We start from the raw sequence: 22,632 nt of genomic DNA, 5'->3' as shown, positions 1-22,632 counted from the left end.
AGTTCCTGGACGACTTCACTTTCGGTCAGTTCGCTACTGCATTCAGTTTCGGTTGTTATCCTTTCCTCTTCCAATTGCATCAGCTCTTCATCTATCAGTTCTTGGTCATGGGATGCCAAAACCTCTTCACATCATCTTCGTCAACTTCCACAAGCCAAACTCACTTTGTCCTTGCTTCGTTCACCACGATCGAAACGCTTAATTATGTCTAGTTTTACGCTAAGGGTAACACCCTTACGAGCTCTTTCAGGCTCTTCCGGTACCTTAGAACTCATCTTGCTAACGGCCGCTCACAGGCACATGTTTAAGCAATGCCGGCTAGAATGCCATTCCGAATCCGGGGGAGTGCGGCTGCTCAGGGCGCGCGCTTATTTTTTACCGCACGCTGCTTTTTCTCACACGCTTATTTTTTATCGTGTGCTGCTTTTTTTCGTAACAGTGAAAACACCTTCTATTAGCGAAAACAGGTAACTAATGTAGGTCTTTTGTAACAGTGAGGTTTCGTAAAGCAAACGTTCAAAAAGCGGGGGACATCTGTATTACAAATATCGACCACCTCGTTTCCTGAATTTCAATAGCAATTATAGGGCACGTGGCCAAGTGGTTAAGACACTCGACTAGCAACCTGAAGGTCATGAGTTCGAGCCCCAGCCAAGGCAGCGTGTTGTGTCCTTGAGCAAGGCACTTAACCACACAGTGCTCTGCGACGACACTGGTGCCAAGCTGTATCGCCCTTGCCCTTCCCTTGGACAACATCAGTGTCGTGGAAAGGGGAGACTTGCAGCATGGGCAACTGCCTGTCTTTCATACAACCTTGCTCAGGCCTGCGCCCTGGAGAGTGAAGACTTTCCAGGCGCAGATCCATGGTCTTGCAATACTAATGGATGCCTTATAGTTCAAAAATTGTTTTAAGAATGAAATCCTCTGTGTCCCACAAGGTACAAAAACTAGTCTCTCTTATCACACTCTCAGAGTTTTGCAGCAACAATCCAAATCAGAGAACATGTTTGAGTGTTGTTTATAATTACTGCTTAAGTGAATCAGAATTTTAAACACTAATATTTCTTGCAGCCCCTTGTCATCAGGTAACATTTTCTCCATAATAAAAAGACACATAGACCAGCAGAAAACTCCCAGGATTTCTATGTTCAAAAGACATCAACTGTATAATTGAGCAACACACATAAAGTGCTGGAGGAACACAGCAAGTTAGGCAACATCTGTGGAGGGGAATAAACAAGTCAAGTCCTTTCAACAGGGCTAGAAAAGAAGGGGGCAGAATGTAGACAAGGTTGGGGAGGGAAAGGAGTACATCTGGCAGGTGGTAGGTGACAGGTGAGACCATATCAGGGAGATGACATATGAAATTGGGATGGATAGGTAGAAGAAGGAATCTAATAAAGAAATGACAGCAGACAATGGAAGAAAGGAGGGGAACCAGAGAGAGGTGATGGGCAAGTGAGTAGAAGAGAAGGGGTGAATGGGTAACCAGAACAGGGAAATGGAAAAATAGAGAAGATGGAGGCGGGGAAGAAATTACTAGAAATTGGAAAAATTGATGTTCAAGCCATCAAGTTGGAGGCAACCCAGATGGAATGAGAAGTTGCTCCTCTGACCTGCGTTTGGCCTCATTGCGACAGTAGAGGAGGTCATGAACAGACATATCTTAATGGGATTGGGAAGTCAAATTGAAAAGGGTAGCCACCGGAAGTCTCTGCCTTCTATGGTGGAGAAAGTGAAGGTGCTAGACAAAGTGGTCTCGCAATCTGCGTCAGATTTCATCAACAAAGAGGAGGTCACACTGGATACAATGGATGATCTTGACAGGCTTACAAGTAACATCTCACCTGGAGAGATTGTTTAGGGAATAGTGATAAGGGAGGTGATGTAGGGGAAGGTGTTGTACTTGCTACACTTGCAGGGATAACTGTCAAAAGGGACATCAATGGTAAGAGACAAGTGGACAAGGAATCACAGAAAAGATCCCTAGGGAAAGCAAGGATGGATGCGCTTTGTGGTAACATCTTGTTGGAAATGGCAGAAGACACAGAGGCTCACAGGGTGATAAGTAAGGGGAACCCTTTTCCCTGTTTAACTATAGTGGCAGGAAGATGGGGTGAGGATAGATGTATGGGAAAATGGAGGCGATACGGCTGAAGAGAGTATTGCATCACTGGCATTTTAGATGCAGTGCACTCTATAGCTCAGAAATGTACATTTTGGATTGACTTGACAAAATCATTCTGCAAATCTTAAATGGTTTAAATGCTGTTTAATGACTAGAAAAACAACTTCATGCATTTATATGTAACTGCTGTCAACAGGAAAACTAAAAAGAATGCAGAGAAAAAGCACTGCCAGTTCTGATGAAACATTAACTCTACCTTAGACACACATTTGCCTAACTTGTTGTAATTTCATTTGAAGGTGCAAATTTGCCTCTTTTTTCAGCACAAGATTATTAAAGGGATGAAACCATAGCATTTGAAAACCAAATATAAAAGTACATGTTAAATAATTAATGACCAATCCATGGAATGAAAAGGCAAAAATGATGTTCTTCAAATCTTGCGCCAACATTCCTTTATCAAAATTTCCCTACATTCATCAACTTAGCTTATGAGTCAGCTAAAAAGAAAAATCAGAAACCCAGCTTCAAACAAAATTCAGATTGAATTATTAGGATAAGAGCAGACTGGACGAAAGAAAGTACCAGTGTCCAAAGCAATATGACAAATCAATTTACGACTTTAGTTTGCATGTTACACAAGAAAATGGTCAGGCGAGTCAAGTAAAAGGTACACAAAATTCTCATTCAGGCCAGATGAACTGATGAATTCTTAAGTTGAAAAAAACATGGATACAAAATTGATCACAACTACAAGCACTGCCATTGAGTTTTTAGTGGAAAAGGGAGGGATGTAGAAGAAAGGAAATTATAGGCCAGTTATCCTGACTTCAATGGTTGGGAAGATGCTGGAGTCCATTTTGAAGGATGAGGATTTGGGGTACTTGGAGAGGAGTGATAAAGTATTCCAGCAGAGTCAGCATGGTTTCCTTCAGGGGAAATCTTGCCAAATCTGTTGGAATTCCTTGAGGAAATAACAGACAAGATAGACAAAGGAGAGACAGAGGTTGTTGTTTACATGAATTTATAGAAGGCCTTTGACAAGGTGCTGCACATAAGGCTGCTTAACAAGCTAAGAACCCATGGTACTACAGGAAAGATACTAGCATGGATAGAAAGAACATTAGCTGACCAGGAAAACAGCTGGAATAAAGAGAGCCCGTTTTGGCTGGCTACCCATGACCAGTGATGTTCCATAGATGTCTGTATTGGGACCGGTTCTTTGCACATTATATTTAGATGACGGAATTGATAAGTGGAGGAGCAGATAGTGTTGAGGAAGCAGAGAGTCTGCAGAAGGACTTAGATAGATTAGAGGAATGGGCAAAGAAGTGGCAGGTGGAATATAGTGTAGGGAAGTGTATGGTCGTGCACTTAGGCTGAGTATGTGATCTATCTTGATTGACATCCTCACATTCACAAAGGTTAGTTTTCAGCCTATTCAATTCATTCCACATACCACCAACATAATAGTGACAAAACCCCAGACACAGTACTGAAGACCTGATCATTCCAGATTATTTATAGTTCCATAGCTTTTAGGTTGTCTGAATTATTTCAGATCCCTGAATTACTAGTCCACTAAATAACCTACTGTGCCACCACTGTGCTAACCCCAACTACTTTCTTTAATCCTGATAATGACTAAGTATGGAAGATAGCCAAATAGGGACTTAAATGAATACAATGGTCATAATGTACCAAGCAAATTTCCCTGGATTCTAGAGAGTTCCAGAAAATTAAAAAAACAAAAATGTCACACCACTATTCAGGAAAGGAGGAAGATAATACTGGAAACTATAAACCAATTAGCCTAGCCTCTGTCAGTCTGCTGAGATCTGTTATCAAAGCACGAGCAAGATGGTTAGAAAAATATCTAAAACCATACAGTCAATACGCTCCAAAGGGAAATATGTTTTACAGATTTTCTAGAGTTCCTTTAGCGATGCAAAGAATAGGGTAGGTAAAAGGAAAAGTAGATGTAGCATGTTTGGATTTCCAGGTCTTTGTAGTTACTGTACAAGAACGCACGAGCTTGAAGGCAAACTATTGGAATGGATAGGATAGTAGCTAATAGACAACTAATCAGGACAAATTGGTTATTTCCATATAGATCACTAGTAGCTACTAGGATGCCACTGGGATCAGTGCTGGAGCTTCAAATATTTTAAAACCAGCTAATAGCTTGGACGAAGGGACCAAGTGTACAGGAGTAAAGTTTGTCGATGATACAAAAATAAGTGGGTTAGCAAGTTATCAGGGAGAACGAAGCTGTAATCAGCACGAGAAGCCGTTCAGTGATGCAATGCATGGTTTAAAAAGAGCATTGGTGCTTTTTGCGAACTGTATTCAGCAAGAGAGATAGTTCATCAGTGGCACAACTAGGTTTAAAAAGAGGTCCAGTGCTTTCGGCTTCCTGCATTCGGCATCATTGGTGGCGCAGTGCAAGGTTTAAAAAGTTCCATGGCTTTCAGCTCTTTTCAGTGGGCTACAATCAACACCGGGCTGATAAAAAGAAGGGAGCTGAAGGCGGAGCAGCCAGGCTTTGACTCAACAGGCTTGGGCAAGCACAGTGGAGGATCTAAGTAAGTTTAAAGTTTTTTTTGTTACTAAATACCTAGTACACTGAGAATGGGTCTAGATTTCATGGTATGTTCCTTATACAAGATTCAAGAACTCTAGGAGTTCTCCAATCCCCGTTAACTACATTTGTGTGAAGTACACTGAGCGGCAGCTCCTTAGAGACAGAGTTAAGGAATCTCAGCTCATATGAGAAAATGAGGTGGTGATAGATAGGAGCTACAGAGAGGCAGTCATCCCTAAGTTGTAGGAGGCAGGTACCTAGGTGACTAACATGAAAGAAAAAGGGAATAGGCAGCCAATATAGAGGACACCTCTGGCTGTTCCCCTCAATAATATGTATACCACTTTGGAGACCGGTGAGGGAGAAGCCGCGGCAACTGGGTCTCTGGCACCGAGTCTGGCTCTGTGGCTCAGAAAGGAAAGGGTGATGAGGGAAGAAGAGGGCATAAGTGATAAGGGATTTCATAATTAGAGGAGCATAGAGCAGCTTCTATGGATGTGAACAAGACACCTGGCTGGCACATTGCCTCCCAGGTGCCAGGGCAGGGATGTCTCGAATCAGGTCCACGGCATTTGGCAAGGGCAAGTGAACAGCCGGAAGTCATGGTACATAATGGCACTAATGACATGGATCGGAAAAGGAAGGAGGTCCTGAAGAGTGAGTACCGGGTTAGGCAGAAAGCTGAAAAGCAGAACCTCTAGAGTAGTATTCTCTGGATTGCTGCCTGTGCCACGTGCCAGTGAGGGCAAGAGCAAGGTGATTTGGTAGATGAATGCATGGCTGAAGAAATGATGCAGAGGACAAGGCTTCAAATCTCTGGATCATTTGGATCTCTTTAGGGGAAGGTACGACCTGTATAAAAATAATGGGTTATACCTGTGACATAGCTGAAAGATCATAGTTGGGAGCTTAACATCCAAGGATACACACTGTATTAAAAGGACAGGCAAGTAGGCAGAGGGGGTGGGGTGGTTCGGCTGGTAAAAAAATTAAATCAGATCCTTGGTGGGATGGCTGTGTTGGTGAATAATTAAATCAAATCTTTAGAAAGAGGTGACAATAAGATCGGAAGCTGTAGAATTCTTGCACGCAGATGAGAAACGGTAAGGATAAAAAGACCTGATAGAAGTCATATACAGGCCTTCGAACCTTAGCCAGGATGTAGGCTACAAATTACAACAGGAGATAGAAAAGGCATGTAAAAAGGGCAACATTGCAATAATCGTGTGAAATTTCAATATACAAATAGACTGGGAAAATCTGGTTGATGCTGCATCCCAAAAGAGGGACTTTGTACAATGCCTACAAGATGGCCTTTCAGAACAGCTTGTGGTTGCGTCCAATAGGGGAATCGCAAAAGGTGTTGTGTAACGACGCAGACTTGATTAGGGAGCTTAAGGCAAAGGGAGCTTCAGGACGCAGATTTCTTAATACGACAGAATTCTTCCTGCGGTTTGAGAAGTTGAAAACAGATGTATCCATATTACAGTAAAGGGAATTACAGAAGCATGAGAAGGGAACTGGCCAATGCTGACTGGAAGGGGACTCTAACAGGGATGATGGCTGGTATATCTGAGGGAAATTCGAAAGCCGCAGGAAAAATACATCACAAAAATGAAGGAGTAATCTAAAAGGAGGATGAGGCAACTATGGCCAACAAGGGAAGATAAATACAGCCACAGGTAAAAGAAAAGGCAAAAAATATTGCAAAATTATTGGGAAGGTAAAGTATTGGGAAGCGTTTAAAAACCATACGGCAACTAAAAAAAGCCATAGAGAAACAATGAAGGTAGGCTAGCCAACAATATAATAAAAGATACAAGAAGTTTCTTTTCCAGACAAAGAGTAAGAGAGGTGAAAGTTGGTATCTGGAAATGATGGTAGAGAGATAGCAATGGGAAAAAAAGAAATGGCAGACGAATTTTGCCTCAGTCTTCCCTGTGGAAGACAAGAGCAGAATGCCAGAAATTCCAGCGCGCCAGGGGACAGAAGTGTCATTGCTATTAATAAGGAGAAGGTGCTTGGAAAGCTGAGAAGCCTGAAGGTAGACAAGTAACCTGGACTAAATGGAATACACCCCCCCTTGGTTCTGAAAGAGGTGGTTGAAGAGATTGTGGAGATCTTTGAAGAATCACTAGTTTCTGGAATGGTTCCTGCAGATTAGAAAATTGCAAATGTCGCTGAACTCTTTAAGAAGGGAGGGAGGCAGAAGAAAGAAAATTGTAGGCCAGTTAGCCTGTCTTCAGTGGTTGGAAAGATGTTGTAGTAGTATTAAGAATGTACTTAGAAAAACATGATAAAATGGTCCAAAGTCAGCACGGTTTTCTAAGGGGAAATCGCCTCACAAATCAGTTGGAATTTTTTGAGGAAATGACAGGCAGGATAGACAAGAGAATGAGTGGATATTGTTTATTTGGATTTTCAGAAGGCCTTTGACACAGTGCCACACATGAGGCTACTTAACAAGAACCCATGGTATTACAGGAAAGATACTAGCATGAATAGAGCATTGGCTGACTGACAGGAGGCTAAAAATGGGAATAAAGGGGGCCTTTTCTGGTTAGCTGCCAGTGACTAGTAGTGTGCCACAAGGGTCAGTGTTGGAACCACTTCTGTTCACGTTATATGTCAATGATTTGGATGAAGGAATTGATGGCCTTGTGGCCAAGTTTGCAGAAGGTACAAAAATAGGTGGAGCGGCAAGTGGTGTTGAGGAAACAGGAAGGTTGCAGAAGGACTTAGATTGGAGGAATGGGCAAAGATGTGGCAGATAGAATATAGTGCAGGGAAGTGCATGGTCATGCACTTTTACAGAAGGAATAATGCCTTGGACTATTTTCTAAATGTGGAGAAAATTCAAAAATCAGAGGTGCAAAGGGACTTGGGAGTCCTCATGCAGGATGCCCTAAAGGTTACCCTGCAGGTTGATCTGTGATAAGGAAGCCAAATGCAATGTTAGCATTTATTTCAGAAGGACTAAAATACAAAAGAATGTAATGCTGAGGCTTTATAAGGCACTGGTCAGACCACATGAAGTATTGAAAGCAGTTTTTGGGTCCCTTATGTAAGAAAGAGCATACTGGCATTGGAAATTGTCCAGAGGTGGTTCACAAGAATGAATCAAGGAATGAAAGGGTTTACATATATGGATCATTTGATGGCTCTGGGCTTGTACTCACTAGAATTTAGAAGAATTCGGGGGGGGAGGGAGAGAAAGAGAATCTCAGTGAAACATCAAATATTGAAAAGCCTTTATAGAGTGGATGCGGAGGGAACGCTTCCTATAACCTAGGACGAGAGCGCACAGCATCAGAATTAAGGGGCAGCCACTTAGAACAGAGATGAGCAAATTTTTCTTCAGCTAAATGGAGGTGAATCTGTGGAATTCATTGCCACAGACAGCTTTGCAGGCCAAATCACTGGGTATATTTAAGGCAGAAGTTGACAGGTTCTTGGTTAATCAGGTGTCAAAGGTTACGGGGAGAAGGCAGGAGAATGGGGCTGTGAGGGATAATAAATGAGCCGTGATGGAATGGTGAAGCAGACTCAATGGGCTGAATTGCCTAATTCTGCTCCTATGCCTGATGGTCTTAAACAAGACAAGAATTTGAGAGATGCAGTATGTGATTAAAATGCAAGATTATTCACATTGGAAGGAAGAATGAAAAAAATACTAAAGAGCAAGACAAAATGTTACAGCAGAATTACATACAAAGGTGACACGTAAGGAAGCTAAAGGGATTGTGAGTTAAAAAGTGGGGAACCTTGATGCAATTTCATTAGCACATAATTCTGAGGGAGATTGCTAGTGTAGTTGCTGAGGTATTTCTTCCAATGCAGATATGTAAAAGAGCAAGTAAATTTCAGAGATCACCCATTTTGGCAAGAGACAAGGATTCTTTTGAATCATGAATTTTTCAAATTCTCTATCATAAAGCATGGAGGCAGAAACGTTGAATATATTTCAAGAGTGACAGACTTTTAATCTGCAAGGCAGTCAAGAAGTGAGAGCAACGCTGAGGTGAAGATTACATCAATCATGATTTTACTGCAAAATAGTTTTGAGGGTCGATTCCTGATTTCTCACGTTCTTATATACAGAATAAAAGGGCATTTAAGAATCTAAAACAGTATCCACTCCAAGGTTTTGGTGCCAATGTTACGAAAAGTAAAACATGTTGCTAAACTAATATTGGCAAAAATAGCGATGGCCGCAGTTAAGCTTACGACATCACTTACTAGGCGATGGGGCTGCTGTCAATACCAAGAAAACTGACTGTAATGAAAAGCAGTTGCAATGTTCAATGGGCCTACAACATTTCACTTCAGCATACAGGGAGGCTGCTGGCCTGGGTTTGCTAGACCGATGGATGCCACGCTTCGCGCGTTCCCAGTGACAGGGTGCCAATGGCAACCACCAGCGGCTCTAGAGAGAGCAGGTCACAGAGCTCAAGCACAACCACTGACACCCAGGGTTCAGCGTTGCCTGCAAGGATAGTGTTTGTTCGCTCCGCCACCACCACCCCCCCCCCGAACGACGCTCCCTGTCAGGCAAAGCGCATGGGGGTGAGGGGGGGCGTCGAGGGGGATGAGGTTATAGTGGGGTAGGAGAGCAGGGCTCGGCTCCTGACGCCGACAGCCGAGGCCTCCGCGTACAGCAACAATAATAAAGCCCGGGCCCAGCAAATGGGGCGCGGGGGACGGTGCTGGCTGAGAGATGGGATTTCACGGCGGCCCTGACTCACCTATCACAGCGATGGAGCCTCTGTTCTACTCTACTCCGTTCCGCTACGGGCACGGTCGCTGCTTCGCTCTTCGACTTTACCCCCGGGGCTCAAGCTCTCATCGGCGGCGCTGCGCAGTAACTCCAAGCCCAGCACACCTCCGGCCTGCCCGCCTTACCTCACTTCCGCCAACCGGACCCAACGGCGGGAGCGTCATTACGTTCGCAAAAAGGGGCGGGACAAGAACGGGAGGGCAGCTGTCGGTCAGAAATCACCTCTCCTGGGATATGGTCTATAATCAGACGTTTGACAAAGTCCCCCGTGGGAGGCTAATCCAGAAGATCAAAATGCATGGGACCCGCGGCGAATTAGCTGTTTGGATGTAGGACTGGCTTGCGTATAGAAGACAGAGGGTAGTGGTTGAAGGGATTTAATGGAGATTACTGGTGTTCCGCTGGGACCTCTGTTGTTTGTAATGTATATAAATGCCCTGGATGAAACTGCAGATGCATAAATTTACGCTTGATTGGTGGAGTTGTGGATAGTGTAGAATACAGCATGATATAGATCAGTTGCAGATATGGGCTGAGGAATGGCAGATGGTGTTTAACCCAGATAAATGTGATATGTTGCATCTCAGTAGGGAAAATACAAGGAGACAGTACTGTACACTGTTAAGGGCAAGGCCCTTTACAGTGTTGCTGAGCTGAGAGATCTTGGAATTCAAGTTTATGGCTCCTTGAAAGTGGCCACACAGGTCGATAAAGTGGTTAAGAAGGCTTATGGAATGCTTGCTTTCATTAATTGAGCACTGAGTTCAAAAGCCAGGAGGTTATGTTGCAACTTTGTAAAACCCTGGTTAGGCTACATCTGGATATTGCGTACAGTTCTGGTCACACCCCTATAGGAAGGATGTTTTGAAGAAGGTGCAGAAGAGGTTTACCATGATGCTGCCTGGTTTAGAGATCATGTGCTATCACGAGCGGCTGGATAAACTTGGGTTGTTATCTCTGGAGCAACAGAAGCTGAGGGGAGATCTGGTAGAGGTTTACAAGATTATGAGAGGCATAGAGAGAGTGGACAGAGAGTATCTTTACCCAGGATTGAAATGTCTAATACCAGAGGACATTTATTGAAGCTGAGAGGAGGTAGGTTCAAGGGGGGGGGGGGTGTGAGGGGTAATTTTTTTTCTAACTCAGAGTGGTGGATGCCTGAAATGCACTGCCTGCTATGGTGGTTGAAGCAATTATTTTAGAGGTCTGATGAAGAATCTTGACCCGAAATGTCAACTCTTTATATCCCTCCATAGAAGCTGCCTGACCTGTCAAGTATGATCTACATGAAACATTGATGTAGGAAAGCAGCATCCATCATCACCCATGCCATGCTCTTCTCCTGCTGTTGCCATCAGGTAGAAGGTGAGAGAGCCTCAGGACTACTTGCAGCACCAAGTTCAAGAACATTTACTCCTCCTCAATCATCAGGTTCTTGTACAAAATGGGATAACTACACTTAACTTCCCCATCCATTGAGATATTCCCACAACCAATGACCACACTTTAAGGACTCTTTATCTTGTCACCTCAAGTTCTCATTATTTATTTCTATTTATTTGTATTTGCATTTGCACAGTTTGTTGTCTTCTGCACTCTGGTTGATCTTTCATTTGATCCTGCTATTGATACTATTCTATAGATTTGCTGAGTATGCCCACAGGAAAATGAATCTCAGGGTGGTACATAGTTACATATACAGTTGCAAGAAAAAGTTTGTGACCCCTTTGCATTTACCTGGTTTTCTACATTAATTACTCATAAAATGCAGAAATTCAGCTTTGTGGGCCGAAGGGCCTGTATTGTTCTGTAGTTTTTCTAAAATGTGGTCTGATCTTCATCTAAGTCACAATAATAGACAATACAATCTGCCTAAACTAAAAATGCACTAACAATTGTACATCTTGTCAATACTGAGTACACCATTTAAACAATCACAGTCTAAGTTCAAAAAAGTATGTGAACCTCTGGAATAATGCCTTCTACAAAAGCTGTTTGGAATCGGGTGTTCCAAGCGAGTCAGGTTTTCCAAGCAATGAGATGAGATTGGAAGTGTGGGTTGTAGAGATGCCCTGCCCTATAAAAAAGACACATAAAGTCAGGTTACTGACAGAGCCTGGTCTTCTCAAGAAAGATCTGTTTACGTGCACCATGTTTCAATCAAAACAACTTTCAGGGGACCTTAGAAGAAGAGTTATACAGATGTATGAAGTGGGAAAAGGCTACAAAGCATTCCTAATGGCATGAGTGTTTGTCGGTCCATAGTAAGAGAAACTGTCTACAAACGGAGGGTAACAGCAAAAAATGTGCAGAAATCTCTATAATTTGCTAAGGTCTTTGTTTCAATAGGTACATTTAATGTCAGAATTGTATACAATATACATCCTGAAATTCTTGTTCTTCGCAAACATCCACAAAAACAAAGGAGTGCCCCAAAGAATGAATGACAGTTAAACGTTAAAACCCCAACCCCCCTCAGCTCCCCCCTCCCACACACAAGCAGCAGCAAGGCAACGACCACCCCTCCCCCCACCAACCCCACCAGCAAAAAGCATCAGCTCTCTGCATGTGTCCACTGTAAGAAAAACACTGAACAAGAATGGTGTTCATGGGAGGAAACCACTGCTCTCCAAAAAAAAAACATTGCTGCACGTCTCAAGTTTGCAAAAGACCACCTGGATGATCCACAATGCTTCTGGGACAATGTTCCATGGACAGGTGAGACAAAGGTTGATCTTTTTGACAGAAATGCACACCGTTATGTTTGGAGGAAAAAACAATGCCCACCAATACCAAAACTTTATCCAGCTGTGAAGCATGGCGGAAGGAGCATCATGGCTTGAGGGAACAATGAATTCAAAATTGTATCAAGACATCTTACAGGAGAATGTCAGAGTGGTGGTCCGTCGCCTGAAGCTTAACAGAAATTGGATGGTGCAGCAAGACAATGATCTGAAACACAAGTGTTAATCAACAGAATGATTTAAAAAGAAGAAAGTCTGTGCTTTGGAATGGCCAAGTCAGAGTCACCTTAAGCCAATTGAAATGCTGTTACATAACCTGAAGAGGCCTGTTCATGCAAGGTATCCCAGAAATATTGATGAACTGAAACAGTTTTGTATGGAGGAATGGTCTAGAATTCCTCCTCACCGTTGTGCAAGTTTGATCAGCAGTTTCAGGAAATTTTTGTTGGAGGTTATTGCTGCTAAAGGACGTTCTACCTATTATTCAATACAAGGGTTCACATACTTTTTCCAACCTGGACTGTGAATGGATAAGCAATGTGTTCAATGAAGACATGAAAAGTACAATTGTTTCTGTGTTATTAGTTTAGGCCAATTGTGTTCACCTATTGTTGTGACTTAAATGAAAATCAGACCACATTTTATGAGTAATTAATGCAGAAAACCAGGTGATTGCAAAGGGTTTACAAATGTTTTCTTGCAACTGTATGTACTTTGATAATAAAATTTATTTTGAACATCCAGCATCACGATTCAAGATTTTTACATCTACAGAATCTCTTGAGTCGTTGATTCTTGTTTCAGTTTAGGCTGTTTCCAGCGTTCCATTTCAGCACTGGTCCAAAGAACAGTATGCTGTTGTTGTGGCCAGGATCAAGAGCACAGTCTCAGTGAAAGAGTGTGGGCCATTCAGGACAGAGGTGAAAAGAAATTTCTTCACCTGCAGGTCGGTGAATCTTCGCAACTTTTTGCTGATTCGATGAGCATATTCAAGACAGATTATTATATTTTTAGGTGAAATCAGGAACAGAAGTAGGCCATTTAGCCTTTTGAGTTTGTTTAAATTTATTGTAGCCATGGGCATGTCTGTATTTGGTATAAACGCTATGCAATAGCGCAGTACCTTATAAGATGGCGACAAACACAAATTAATATAATGCACGTAAGTCAGACATAATGTACACATGTTAAAAATAAACAACAAAAATAAACACGAATACTAGTGTAAGATTAAAAGAAACAAAAGTAGTCTGAGGTTACAAATGCAAAATCCTGGAGCACTCACCAGGTTCAGCAGCATCTGTGGAGGGGAAGAAATAGTCAATGTTTCAGGCTGAGACCTTTCACCAGGATTGTAAAGGAAGGGGAAAGAAGTCAGAATAAGAAAATGGGGGAGGGGAAGGAATACTAACTGGCAGCTGAGGGAGAAATTAATTAAGAAGCTGGGATGTGGTAGGTGGAAAAACTAAAGGGCTGAAGAAAAGGGAATCTGATAGGACAGCAGAGTGGATCACAAAGGAAAGGGACCAAAGGGAGGTTAGGAGAAGAGAAAAGATAAGAGGGGAGCCAGAATAGGGAGGGGGAGAAATTACCGAAAGTTAGATAAATCAATGCTCATTCCTTCAAGTTAGAGGCTACCCAGGTGTATGAAGAATTAGTCCTCCATCCTGAGAGTTGCTCATTGTGGCAGTTGAGGAGGCCACGGACCAACATGTCAGAATGGGAATGGGAATGGGTAGTAGAATGAAAATCAGTGTCCACCAGGAAATGGTGTTGTTACAGTTTTGCAAGTCAGTTCAAAAACCTGATGGAAGAGGCAGCTGTTGAACCTTGAGCTGTGGTTCTTTATGCTCCTGTACCTCTTGCCTGCTGGCAGCGTTGAGAAGAGAGCATTGGCCCAGAAGGCAGAGCTCTCTGGTGATGTATGCCATCTTTCTGAGACATCACCTCTTGTAGATGTCCACATTGGTGGAGAGAACTGTACCTTTGATGGAACTGGCTCAGTCTACTACTCATTCACACAATCATGGCTGATCCTCCACCTCAATAACATATTGTCATCCTATACCCTCCTTCTTAAAGTATATTTAACAATTTCTTTACACTGCCTTCTATGTGGAGAATTCCACAGGTTTATTTCCCCAAGGAGTGGTTTCCTCATCTCAATCTTTAATATTTTGCTCTAAATATGAACTGTGATCTTTTATCCTAAATCCCACCAGCTCTGAAGCTGGGAAAATTACTCTACCTGCATCTTGTCTGTACAGCTCATTGAGAAACCTGCACATTTCAATGACCCCATTCTTACTGTGATCTCCAGTGAAGACAAGCTGCTATGGTTTGTCATGGCAATTTCTTTGTCAGCTATAATGGGAAACAAGGGTTACCTGTTAATGACAAGGCTCCTGTCACTGAAAATGATGCAAAATATGATCACAGTAATTATTTCCAAGTTTAACAATTTTCTACTGCTGAGACAGTTCACAAGAAGCCCAATAGTTCCAAGCCAAGTGCTTGTTAGAATTTGTGATAGTTGGTTGAATGCTGCTCAAAACCTTTGCCATGACCCTTCTATTAAGTTTGAAAAAATTTGGAGGCCATTTATTCAGCATTTTCATTTGATGTAATTTGATCATTTCCAAACTGGTTTTATTTCTCTGTACTGTTGTTGGAGGGGAGTGGAGGCGTCGACACCGAGGTTTTCTTCTTTTCCATTTTTAAGTTGTTAGTTTTGCCCAAGTCTTTTAGTTTAGTTTAGTTTTTTTTTTCTTTTGGGATGGGTTTTTTTTTCTTTTTTTGTCTTTTTCCTTTTTTTTGCTTTATATTATCCGTGATCAGTTTTACATGTATGGGAGTTTTGGTAATTTCCACTATTTGGTTTTGCAATTACTCTTTTTTTAAATGTAACAATACATCTCATATTATCCGTATTATTGCTATGTTTTGTCTCTATATTTTGAAATTAATAAAAAGATTGAAAAAGAAAAAAAAAACCTTTGCCAAGTAAAGATGAGCAACTGAGAAGCGGGAGGATTGGGTGGAGGTAAATATACATCATTCTGTCTGATATAACTATAAAGAATTCATCAAGTTTAAAACCAGCAACCAGACCTTAATTCCCCATTAATGTACAGTGAATAACTACCTCGATCTTCTCGTTACTATCCATTGATTGGGCAGCACCTGGGCAGTTTGCTCACTTGAGCAGAATGAATACTGAACCAAGTGTCTCACAGTGGTAGTCTGAGACAAGGATAGACTGGTGTGGGCAACAATATGTTAGGCTGCTCATTACAACTCTGAATCTGTTGTGCAATCAATCAGCCCTACAACAAAGTTTGTTTCTAATTTTATTTTGGCTATATTAATCAGATTAAAAGACCCTATGTAAAGAAACATGCTTATTTTAGGCAGCCATGTGAGGTGTCTGAAAAATGATCTGTGGTAATTATTTGACTTTCTTTTAAGCCATTTACTCTAGTATTTATCAGGATAATTTATATATGTGCAGACCTTTTTTTGAAATAAGGCACAGGAGAAGTGTTGGTGTATACTGCTTTACAGAGAATAAGGTAGAGTTATTTGTGCAGAATATGTAAATATGGTGCAAAAAGAAAGCCTCTACACTTAAAGGTGCCAATAGTCTTTCAGCAAATACAGACATTGTTTAGAGAAAGAACTGCATATGGAAGCAGAAGAACTGGAGTAACATTATCCTCATCTGAAAATGCATAGAAACAGCACTATACTTACTTTCAGACTTGGTGCTACTAAATTTACATTATTACATTTTGGATGTGTGGAGATCACATGCAGGAATAACTTCTTGAATCTGACTTCAAACTTTATACTGAAGTAACACAATATTCCAGTAACACACATCAAAGTTGCTGGTGAACGCAGCAGGCCTTACTCACTCTTCCTTCAGTTAGTCCTGACGAAGGGTCTCGGCCTGAAACGTCGACTGCACCTCTTCCTACAGATACTGCCTGGCCTGCTGCGTTCACCAGCAACTTTGATGTGTGTTGCTTGAATTTCCAGCATCTGCAGAATTCCTGTTGTTTACAATATTCCAGTATTAGATTGTTGATTTTGTAATCTATAATGCAAAACTGGCAACTTAATTTCAAAGTGCCTCAGAGGGTTTGTACTCTTTATGCCTCTAGATATGGAAGATCTATAGATAATCTGATCTCGAATACAAAAGCAGCATGCTCCAAATAAAACTGCATATTCTCTGCCTTTTTAAAAAAATATTTCCATTGAATAGAAGAAAGAATATGTCAACAGGATAGGAAAAGAAATAACCAAGATTGAGTGAGGTTTCAAAATGTCTCAAATTCACTATTTCTCTATTTATCTCTTTCTATGAGAAAGTTTATTAATGATACAGGAAAACATTATTGCATAACACAGGGAAAAATTGATTAGGATCTCCATCTATAATAGTTTCTTTGCCTGACAAATTAATCAAAGATTACACTGTGCAGACACCAAATCATATTATACAAGTGAGAATAGTGAATCCAGTGCAAAGCAAAATAAAGTGAAAGACTAGGCTGTGAAAAAAAGGGGACAGAAATAAAATTGAGAAGAACATAAAAGCAGTTAACAACTTATTCCATGTAATTCATTTCCAGTCCTAGGGTGGTAGATATCACTCCCTTGAAAGGAATAAGTGTCTTTTAGTTTAACACGTACACTCAGTGGCCACTTTATCTGGCACTTCCTATAGCCCATCTACTTTAATGTTTGACATGTGCATTCGCAGATGCTTTTCTGAGCACCATTGTTGTAATGCGTGGTTATTTGAGTTACTATCACCTTCCTGTGAGCTTGAACCAGTCTGGCCATTCTCCTCTGAACTCTTTCATTTATGAGGCATTTTCGCCCACTGAACTGCTGATCACTGTTTTTTTTTCTTTTTTGCACCAGTCTCTGTAAACTCTAGAGACTTGTGTGAAAATCCCAGGAGCTCTGAAGTTTCTGAGATACTCACGCCACCCCATCTGGCACCAACAATCATTCCATTGTCAAAGTCACTTAGATCACAATTCTTCCCCATTCTGATGTTTGGTCTGAACATCTTGACCATGCCTGCATGCTTTTATGAATTGAGTTATAGACAATAGACAATAGGTGCAGGAGTAGGCCATTTGGCCCTTTGAGCCAGCACCGCCATTCACTGTGATCATCGCTGATCATCCACTATCAGTATCCAGTTCCTGCCTTATCCCCATAACCCTTGATTCTGCTATCTTTAAGAGCTCTATCCATCTCTTTCTTGAAAGCATCCAGAGACTTGGCCTCCACAGCCTTCTGGGACAGAGCATTCCATATATCCACCACTCTCTGGGTGAAAAAGTTTTTCCTCAACTCCGTTCTAAATTGTCTACCGCTAATTCTTAAACTGTGGCCTCTGGTTCTGGACTTACCCATCAGCGGGAACATGCTTCCTGCCTCCAGCGTGTCCAATCCCTTAATAATTTTATATGTTTCAATAAGATCCCCTCTCAGCCTTCTAAATTCCAGAGTATACAAGCCCAGTCGCTCCAATCTCTCGACATATGACAGTCCCGCCATCCCAGGAATTAACCTTGTGAACCTACGCTGCACTCCCTCAATAGCAAGAATGTCCTTCCTCAAATTTGGAGACCAAAACTGCACACAGTACTCCAGGTGTGGTCTCACCAGGGCCCTGTACAGCTGCAGAAGGACCTCTTTGCTCTTATACTCAATTCCCCTTGTTATGAAGGCCAGCATGCCATTAGCTTTCTTCACTGCCTGCTGCACTTGCATGCTTGCTTTCAGTGACTGATGTATAAGAACACCTAGATCTCATTGTGCTTCCCCTTTTCCTAACTTGACTCCATTTAGATAATAATCTGCCTTCCTGTTCTTACCACCAAAGTGGATAACCTCACATTTATCCACATTAAACTGCATCTGCCATGCATCTGCCCACTCACCCAGCCTGTACAAGTCACCCCGCATTCTCATAACATCCTCCTCACATTTAACACTGCCACCCAGCTTTGTGTCATCGGCAAATTTGCTAATGTTACTTTTAATTCCCTCATCTAAATCATTAATATATATTGTAAACAGCTGCGGTCCCAGCACTGAACCCTGCGGTACCCCACTGGTCACCGCCTGCCATTCCGAAAGGGACCCATTAATCGCTACTCTTTGTTTTCTGTCAGCCAGCCAATTTTCAATCCATGTCAGTACTCTGCCCCCAATACCATGTGCCCTAATTTTGCCCACTAATCTCCTATGTGGGACTTTATCAAAAGCTTTCTGAAAGTCCAGGTGCACTACATCCTCTGGCTCTCCCTTGCCCATTTTCATAGTTACATCCTCAAAAAATTCCAGAAGATTAGTAAAGCACGACTTCCCCTTCGTAAATCCATGCTGACTCGGACTGATCCTGTTATTACTATCCAGATGTGTCGTAATTTCATCTTTTATAATTGACTCCAGCATCTTTTCCATCACTGACGTCAGGCTAACCGGTCTATAATTCCCTGTTTTCTCTCTTCCTCCCTTCTTGAAGAGAGGGACAACATTAGCCACCCTCCAATCCACAGGAACTGATCCTGAATCGATAGAACATTGGAAAATGATTACCAATGCATCCACGATTTCTAAAGCCACCTCCTTAAGTACCCTGGGATGCAGACCATCAGGTCCCGGGGACTTATCAGCCTTCAGACCCAACAGCCTATCCAACACCATTTTCTGCCTAATATAAATTTCCTTCAGTTCATCCATTACCCTAGGTCCTTTGGCCACTATTACATCTGGGAGATTGTTTCTGTCTTCCCTAGTGAAGACAGGTCCAAAGTACCTGTTCAACTTGTCTGCCATTCTCTTGTTCCCCATAATAAGTTCACCCGCTTCTGTCTTCAAGGGCCCAATTTTGGTCTTAACTATATTTTTCCTTTTCACATACCTAAAGAAGCTTTTACTATCCTCCTTTATATTCTTGGCTAGTTTACCTTCGTACCTCATTTTTTCTCCGCATAGTTGCTACCATGTTTGGCTGATTAGATATTTGCATTAATGATCAGGTGTACCTAATAAAGTGGACACTCGAAGCATGTACTGGTAAAAATGTCTGGCTGGTTATATCATTTCAAATGTGCAGGAATGTAAGAAGCCACAGAGTGTAGTGAATTTTGCCCAATATATCACAGGCACATCCCTTCCCACCATTGGTAGTATTTACAGAAGGTGCTGCTTCAAGAGTTCAACATTCTACCATGTATTTCCATTAAATATCTCCACCATCACGCCCACCATCTGGTAGGAGGTACAGAAGCTTTAAGTCTCGCTCCACTGGGTTCAAGAGCAGATACTTCTGTTTAGCCATTTGGTTTTTGAACCAATCAGCACAACCCTAGTCACAACAGTTTAGCAGCACTATGACCACTTTGATCACTTTGCAGTAAAATGGAATTGGCCCTTTTTTTGTTCTACTTGTGTTCTTTCTTGTAATAAAATTATATTTAATTTATGTTTTGCATCTGTGCATGTATGTTTTTGTGCATATCACAATAAGAATCAAATTTATTATCACTGACGTGAAGTTGGTTGTTTTGCAGAAGCAGTACAAGGCACAAAATTACTAAAAGTTACAAATGAATAATTAGTGCAAAAGAGGAGTATTGCAGCGTCCATGGGCCATTGAGAAATCTGATGTCTAGAAGGAAGAATCTGTTCCTAAAACATTGAGCATGGTTCTTCTTAAACCTGACTATGACTTTGACTATCAATTAGATGCAAATGAACAAGCTCTAGCTCACTGTGGCTGGTTAGTTTATATCTACCATGTTTAGGAACATCATATTATGGGATGCCTTTGAATTGTCAGCTAACTGGCAAGATACTGTTTATTGAAAGCTACCAGAGGAGTGCCTCTTCAATAACATCTAACAAATGTAGCTATTCCCTCTCCTCAGCCAAAATTACCGCAGAAGTGAATGTGATGGGGCATGCTGGAGGGGAGTAGCTGCACATAAATAACTGTATTAATCATCCTTACTTATGGCCAAAGTTTTCTGAATGTACATAGCCTCTGCATTTATAGCTTGAGGTCAGAGATACAGTTGTTTGGAGAAGTATTCAGCCCCACAGCTACTTTCACATTTTACTGTCTCATTTTCTAAATTTAAAATATATTAAAGTAGGATTTTTTTGAGCGAATATACAAAATGTGTTGGCGCGTGCCCAAGTGATTAATGCGTTCGTCTAATGATTTGAAGGTCGCTAGTTCAAGCCTTGGCTGAGGCAGCGTGTGTGTCCTGGAGCAAGGCACTTAACCACACATTGCTCTGCGCCAACACCGGTGCCAAGCTGTACGGGTCCTAATGCCCTTCCCTTGGACAACATCGGTGGCGTGGAGAGGGGAGACTTGCAGCATGGGCAACTGCTTGTCTGCCATACAACCTTGAGCAGGCCTGCGCCCTGGAAACCTTCCAAGGTGCAAATCCATGGTCTCATGAGACTAACGGATGCCTATATAATATAAAAAACATAGTGCATCATGTCAAATCAAAAGAAAAATTCCAAAACCTATCAACAATTTACTAAAAATTAAAAACCAAAATTGTAAAGCTGAAAAAGTACTTATCTCCTTTGTAACTACTATGCTAAGTTTCCTCATGTGCAATATACAGTATTACCTTACCAACTCACGGAGTTCACTGAGGTCAAAAATTGGAGCATCACCTGTTTCCAAGCAATTCATAAGAATAAATATCCCCCCTCTGCATGGTCCAACAGTCTGGTATTTTTTCAACAGACCAAACCAAATGAAGACAAAAGAGCATTCATGACAAGTCAGGGAATGATAATAGACAAGAACAAATCTGGGGAAAGGTACAAGACCATCTCAAATACACTGAACATACAGTGGCATGCAAAAATTTGGGCACCCCTGGTCAAAATTTCTGTTACTGTGAATAGCTAAGCGAGTAAAAGATGACCTGATTTCCAAAAGGCATAAAGTTAAAGATGACACATTTCTTTAATATTTTAAGCAAAATTACTTTTTTATTTCCATCTTTTACAGTTTTAAAATAACAAAAAAGGAAAAGGGCCCAAAGCAAAGGTTTGGGCACCCTGCATGGTCAGTACTTAGTAACACCCCCTTTGGCAAGTATCACAGCTTGTAAACGCTATCTGTAGCCAGCTAAGAGTCTGTACCGTCCTGACAAAGGGTCTCGGCCCGAAACGTCGACTGTACTCCTTCCTATAGATGCTGCCTGGCCTGCTGCATTCACCAGCATTTTGTATGTGTTGCAAGAGTCTTTCAATTATTGTTTGGGGGATTTTCGCAAATTCTTCCTTGCAAGAGGCTTCTAGTTCTGTGAGATTCTTGGGCTGTCTTGCATGCACTGCTCTTTTGAGGTCTATCCACAGATTCTTGATGATGTTTAGGTCAGAGGACTGTGAGGGCCATGGCAAAACCTTCAGCTTGCGCCTCTTGAGGTAGACCATTGTGGATTTTGAGGTGTGTTTAGGATCATTATCCTGTTGTAGAAGTCATCCTCTTTTCACCTTCAGCTTTTTTACAGACGGTGTGATGTTTACTCCCAGAACTTGCTGCTATTTAATTGAATTCATTCTTCCCTCTACCAGTGAAGTGTTCTCCGTGCCACTGGCTGCAACACAAGCCCAAAGCATGATTGATCCACTCCCGTGCTTAACAGTTGGAGAGGTGTTCTTTTCATGAAGTGCTGCTCCCATTTTTCTCCAAACATACCTTTGCTCATTGCGGCCAAAAAGTTCTATTTTAACTTCATCAGTCCACAGGACTTGTTTCCAAAATGCATCAGGGTTGTTTAGATGTTCCTTTGCAAACTTCTGACGCTGAATTTTATGGTGAGGATGCAGGAAAGGTTTTCTTCTGATGACTCTTCCATGAAGGTCATATTTGTGCAGGTGTCGCTGCACAGTAGAACAGTGCACCACCACCTCCGAGTCTGCTAAATCTTCCTGAAGGTCTTTTGCAGTCAAACAGGGGTTTTAATTTGCCTTTCTGGCAATCCTACGAGCAGTTCTCTCGGGAAGCTTTCTTGGTCTTCCAGACCTCAACTTGACCTCCACCATTCCTGTTAACTGCCATTTGTTAATTACATTACGAGCTGAGGAAACGGCTACGTGAAAACGCTTTGCTATCTTCTTATAGCCTTCTCCTGCTTTGTGGGCATCATTTATTTTATTTTTCAGAGTGCTAGGCAGCTGCTTAGAGGAGCCTATGCCTACTGATTGTTGGGACAAGGTTTGAGGAGTCAGGGTATTTATAAAGCTTTGAAATTTGCATCACCTGGCCTTTCCTAATGATGATCGTGAACAAGTCATAGCCCTAACAAGCTAATTAAGGTCTGAGACC

General features: G+C 41.8%; 1 protein-coding gene across 2 annotated transcripts in view; it reads right to left on the bottom strand.

Moving 5' to 3' along the window:
- Window positions 1–9,628, bottom strand: part of fam168b (family with sequence similarity 168 member B) — a 64,985-nt gene extending 55,357 nt beyond the window's left edge. For both annotated transcript variants that reach the window (XM_072255650.1, XM_072255651.1), the window contains exon 1: window positions 9,458–9,628. The gene's annotated coding sequence lies outside the window, so the exon portion shown is untranslated. The remainder of the gene's footprint in view (window positions 1–9,457) is intronic.
- Between the last annotated feature and the right edge of the window lie 13,004 nt (window positions 9,629–22,632).

Source organism: Mobula birostris, chromosome 4 (assembly GCF_030028105.1).
Source record: "Mobula birostris isolate sMobBir1 chromosome 4, sMobBir1.hap1, whole genome shotgun sequence".
NCBI lineage: Eukaryota > Metazoa > Chordata > Chondrichthyes > Myliobatiformes > Myliobatidae > Mobula > Mobula birostris.
Note: the sequence above shows the minus strand (reverse complement) of the source record. Positions and strands in the feature narration are given on the sequence as shown.